Below are 6,000 nucleotides of genomic sequence, written 5' to 3' on the forward strand. Positions count from 1 at the left end.
AAGTCAAGTATGTCTTCATACTCAATAGTAGTTATTTTGGAAACCAAATAAAAACATTAGAAGCGCATGCAATGGATATTAGAATACTCATTCACACTCCAATTTGTGACGAGCTAATCCTGATAAGGACCAATAGATTACAATGCAACTGCTCGGGTTGGTATCTCCTCTTCTCATCAACCTTCCAATGAATACTGGATGTTGGACAAGCACACTAGAATCAGCTTGGTATTAGATCACACTTAGAACTGGACTGCTATTGGAATGACTCCTCAGTTTGAAAGGAGAGTGAACTATAATACCACAGAAAATCTGTAAAATCATAGAAACATAGCACGTAAAAGCCTGAATTCAGCCCCTTAAGCCTGCTGTGCCATTCAGTGTGATCGTGGTTGATCATTCAACTTAGTCCTTTGTTCTCTCATTCTCCCCATATCAGAGCTGTAGAGATTTTTAACACTGGAATAGACCCTTCAATCCAAAATGTCCATGCTGACTAAATATCCTAAATTAACCGAGCCTCATTGGCCAGTATTTGACCCATATCCCTCTTAAGCCCTTCCTACGCTCATTCAGATGCTTTTTAAATGTTATAATTGTACCCATCTCCCTCTACATGAACAACTTGACCCTTTAAATCTTTCTCCTCTCACCTTAAATCTATGTCCTCTAGTTTTGGACTCCCCTGCCATGGGGAAAAGGCATTGACTATTATCCTAGCCATATCCTTCATGATTTTATAAACCTCTAAGGTCATTCCTCAGCCTCTAACGCTCCAGGGAAAACAGCCCCAGCCTTTTCAGCTTCTCCCTATTGCTCAAACCCTCCAACCCTGGCAACGTCCTTGTAAATCTTTTCTGAACCCTTTCAAGTTGCACAATATTCTTCCTGTAGCAGGGCGACCAGAATTGAATGCAGTGTTCCAAGCATGGCCTAACCAATGTCCTATATAGTCACAACATGACCTCCAAACTCCTATCCTCAATGCACTGACCAATAAAGGCAAGCATGCCAGATGCCACCTTCACTACCCAATCGATTTGCGACTCTGCTTTCAAGGAACTATGAACCTACACTCTAAGGTCTGTTTGTTCGGCAACACTCCCTAAGACCTTACCATTAAGTGTATAAGACCTCCACCTGGTTTGTCCAACCAAGTTGCAACCCCTCATATTTGTCTCAATTCAACTCATCTGCCATTCCTTGGCCCTGGTCAAGGTACCGTTGTACTGAGGTACCTTCGTTGTCCACTATAACACCAATTTTAGTGTAATCAGCAAATTTACTAACTTATACCTCCTATGTTCACATCCGAATCATTTAAACAAGTGTCGAAAAGCAGTGGATCCAGCACCAATCCCTGCGGCACACCACCATCACGGGCATCTAGTCCAAAAAGCAACCTTCCACCACCACCCTCTGTCCCTGCTAGCCAACTTTTTATCCAAATAGCTCGACCCTTTTGATTCCCTCCAGGCCTAAGAACTATATCTCTTGAAAATCGTCAATGTTTTGGTCTCAGTAGTTAACTGCAGCAGAGAGTTGGTTCAGTAGAAACTGATCCAAAACAGAGAAAGGTTAATGTAAGGAAAATAATTTGAAAATATGGCAGCTCAGTTCAGTCAAGTGGAATGTATAGCCTGCAATATAAGGAAAGTCCTGGATAATACAAGTATCCTCACAAATCACGTGCCGGAAGTGCTCCAGGATGCAGAAACTTGAGCTCTGAGATTAGGTGTGAGCGGCAGCTGGAGTCACGTTGGCACATCTGTGAAACTCAAAGTTATATGGATAGCACATCCAGAGAGGTGGTCACATTGAAGAGACTGGGTGAAAATCAAGCTGTGCAAGAGAAACAGATGTAGTTCAAGAGCCCCCTGGGCTCCAACTCTCAATTCACTCTTCTCTTTTGAAGGCTCCGGTTCCTCGAGAATTCAAACTGGACCACGTTTGTGGCACCACAATCAGCTTAGATTGCACGAGCAGAGGAGGAAGAATGATGAGCAATAGTGGTAAGAGATTAATTAGAAGAAAAGAGCAACATTTTTGTGGTTATCAACAACATTGGTAGACGCAAAGGAGATGCTAGAAGATCAGAGAATTGCAAACATTTGGTCGTCTTCAAAAAAGGCTTTATGGATGAACCCAGCAATTATAAGCCACTCAGTTTAACTTCAGTGAAATAAAAGCGAATGACTGTGGATGCTGCACATCTGAAATTGAAGCAAGTGCTGGAGACAAGCTGGCAGCACTCTGTGGGCAGAGAAACAGTTAAAGTCCCATTACTCCTCTTTGAAACTAAAGAACTTCAGTGGTTTAGCTTCAGTGGTAGGGAAGCTTCTAAAAAGTTATTCAGGAAAAAATTAGTGGTCACATGGAAAATGGTGAGTTGATTAGAAAGATCCAACTAGAATTTCTGAAGGGGGAATTGTTTGACTAACTTGCTGAAGTATTTTGAAGATTTAAGGTAAGTGAGGCTAATGCTTTGTTGTGGTGAAGATAGATTTTCAAAAAGTAATTACTGTTCCACACAACTTGAGAAAAGTTATACGTCATGGAATTAAAGAGATAGCAACAATGTGGCTACTAAATTGGTTGAGTGATAGGAAACAGTAATGGTTAATGGATATTTTTCAGGCTGGAGCAAGATCCCCAAGGGTTAGTATTGGGACCCTTTTCCCTGGTATATGTTAATGATCTAGATCTTGGTGTACAGGGGACAGTTTCTAAGTTTGTGGGTGATGCAAAACTTTACATTGTAAGATGTGAGGGTGACAGTATAGAACTCCAAAAAGACATAGGCATTTAGTTGGATTGGGCAGAAAGGTGGCAGATGATATTTGATATGGAATCATTGAGATCTGCAACACAGAGAAAGGCCCTTTGGACCACCACATTAAAAACATCTTCCTTGATTTATTTGGTTTATTGTCATGTGTATCTTGTTAAAAGTATCATGAAAAGTGTTTGAATAGTGTCGCCACTCTCTGGCACAAGCATAAAACACAGAAAAAATAAACCAAAACATGGATTGTAAAAGCAGAAAAATGAAGAAATAAACAAGTGTCCAAATGTGTAGTCCTCCTTGTTAAGTGCTCTGTCATGGGCCATGGGACTGGTGTTCAGGCATGAGTCCCTTTTACCATGCTGCTGCTGTTGGAAGGAAATTTGCCACTCTTTGGTGCCTTCTTGATAGACCTTGACAATGCAGATACCACCAATGCTGCTGGGTACAGAACTGGCACAGAAACTTACCATAGGCCCAACTTGTTCATGCCTACCATTTTTCCTGAACTGAACTAGTCCCATTTGCCTGCGGTTGGCCCATTATCCCTTTAAACGTTTCCTAACCATGTACTTGTCCAAACGTCTTTTAAATGTTGTAATTGTACCTGCCTGTACCATCTCTTCTAGCAACTTGTTGCACATACACACCATCCATGAAAAACATTGCCTTCAGGTCCCTGTTAAATTTTAAGATTTTTCCCTCTCACCTTAAAACAAAATACACCCTCTAGTTTTGAACTCCCCTATCCTGAGGAAGAGATCTATTCACCTTTATCCGTGCCCTTCATGATTTTATAAACTTTTATCAGGTCACCCTCAGCCTTCTACCTTTCAAGGAAAAAAGTCCCAAGCTATCCAGCCTTTCCTTGTAACGCAATACTTCCAGTTATGGTGACATCCTTGTAAATTTTTTTTAGTACCCTTTCCATTTTAATAACATCCTTCTTATAGGCAGAGCGACCAAAATGATTTGCAAATATAACCAGTGTGATGCAAACACAATAAGTCACAGAATGAATGATTTGGGTCTGGAATGCATAGCATGGAAGTGAAATGGGGGGCAGATCATGTTGATGTTGGAGAGTGCCAAGGTCTCTGAGCTTTGTGAACGGTGGAAGTGCTTCCAAACTCAGATACTTGAAGATGACTTAACTATTTTGAACCTTCAGTGAATGAGGAATTGAACTGAAATGCTATCTGCCAGAGAGAATTATGTGAAACATGTATGATACCTTTACAGAGAGTTGGAGTTCCTTGCTAATAATCTGCCTCGGTCAGTTATTTATTTTGCTTTCTCTGGGACCTGGCTGTTTCCAGATTGCTGTCATTTTGCCTGAAATTACCAAAGACCAGGCACTCATTTTTGAAAAACTGATTGCATGTAGAAGACTTTGATAGAAGCATAATTAAGTTATTAGGTATAACCCTTTGGTTGATTTTAATAACATTTCTTTAAGGTGGTTTTGCATTTATGTCCTTTTCCTGTTTGCCATGGATATGATTCCTTTCTGATTGTTCACTCTTCTCCTCTCTCAACCCCGACTCCCTGCTCTACATCCAGTCCTACTCAAACTTAAACCAAACCAAAGAAGCAGCACATGTGGTCTTCATTAGTATCTGGCTCTGTGGAATCAAATTTCCAGTTAATCACAGGATCAGAACCAAAACACTTCAAGGAGACAACTGTTCCAATTTCCACTGAAATCTTAGCAACTGAGAAGAGCTTTCAAAGCTGATTTTTTTGTATTTGGTGACTCTTGGATACTGTGTGTTGGCAACTGACCTCTCCATAACCATTCCCCTTCAGACAGTAGCCAAAACAGTGCATTGCACACTGTTTTGGCTGTGCTTCATGGGAGACATTTAATATATGTTTGACACCCTGTGTGTGTGTGTGTGTGGCTCTGTCTGCACCCCGTGTGTGTGTGTGTTTCTCTGAGTATGTATGTGTCTGTCCGTGCATGCCTGTGTTTTGCTCAAACTTGGTCTTCCCCTCCCCTGCTGGGGGTGGGTTTGATCAAACATTTTATGGGACAAAAGTTCATCTTTGTTCCTTGCTACTTTAAGGTTGCAGCCATTCCCAAAGTTTAAAACAACTTTCAACTCACTTTTTCTCTCTCCTACAGTTATTTGCTCTGCCACACATCTCTAGTTTTCCTGGAATTTTCTGACCCTATCTGTCTCAACATGCATTTTCATCTCACATCTCCAGTGCTCTCTTCAAAGTATGGTGACTTGAAGTAGTTTGTTTTGAATTAAATTGAGTGGCCAACTGAACACCTCCATAACCATTCCCTTTCAGACAGGAGCTTGTTGCAGTATGAGTCAGTGCCCCCTTTTGTGCAATTTAACATATCAGATTATTTGAGTTTCACCCTGTGTAATCTCAAATGACTCCTTTGTCTTTTCTTAAATGTAATCCACCTTAATTTCCATTAATTGAGTGATTAAGAATCATACAGATGTACAGCAAGGAAACAGACCCTTCAGTCCAACTCGTCCATGCTGACCAGATATCCCAACCCAATCTAGTCCCACCAGCCAACACCTGGACCATATCCCTCCAAACCCTTCCTATTCATATGCCCATCCTGATGTCTTTTAAATGTCGCAATTATACTTGCCTGCACCACTTCCGCTGGCAGCTCATTCCATATACGTACCACCCTCTGAGTGAAAAAGCTGATTTTTTGCCCCTTTTATATCTTTCCCCTCTCACCCTAAACCTATGCCCTCTAGTTCTGGACTCCCCCACCCCAGGGAAAAGACTTGGTCTATTTATCCTATCCATGCCCCTCATGATTTTATAAACCTCAGCTTCCGACACTCCAGGGAAAATAGCCCCAGCCTATTCAACCTCTACCTAAAGCTCAAATCCTCCGATCCTTGTGACTCTTCTGATCTCTTTCAAGTTTCACAACATCTCTTTATGGAGTTTAATTCAGATAAATGCGAGGTGCTGCATTTTGGGAAAGCAAATCTTAGCAGGACTTATACACTTAATGGGAAGGTCCTAGGGAGTGTTGCTGAACAAAGAGACCTTCGAGTGCAGGTTCATAGCTCCTTGAAAGTGGAGTCGCAGGTAGATAGGATAGTGAAGAAGGCGTTTGGTATGCTTTCCTTTATTGGTCAGAGTATTGAGTACAGGAGTTAGGAGGTCATGTTGCGGCTATACAGGACATTGGTTAAGCCACTGTTGGAATATTGCGTGCA

At 41.5% G+C, this 6,000-nt stretch overlaps 1 protein-coding gene across 1 annotated transcript in view; it reads left to right on the top strand.

Annotated features, from left to right (window-relative positions):
• inppl1a (inositol polyphosphate phosphatase-like 1a) overlaps window positions 1-6,000 on the top strand; it is a 105,240-nt gene that overhangs the window by 52,362 nt on the left and 46,878 nt on the right. The gene's annotated exons all lie outside the window — the stretch shown is intronic.

This window comes from Chiloscyllium plagiosum, chromosome 6, assembly GCF_004010195.1.
Source record: "Chiloscyllium plagiosum isolate BGI_BamShark_2017 chromosome 6, ASM401019v2, whole genome shotgun sequence".
In the NCBI taxonomy this organism is placed as follows: domain Eukaryota; kingdom Metazoa; phylum Chordata; class Chondrichthyes; order Orectolobiformes; family Hemiscylliidae; genus Chiloscyllium; species Chiloscyllium plagiosum.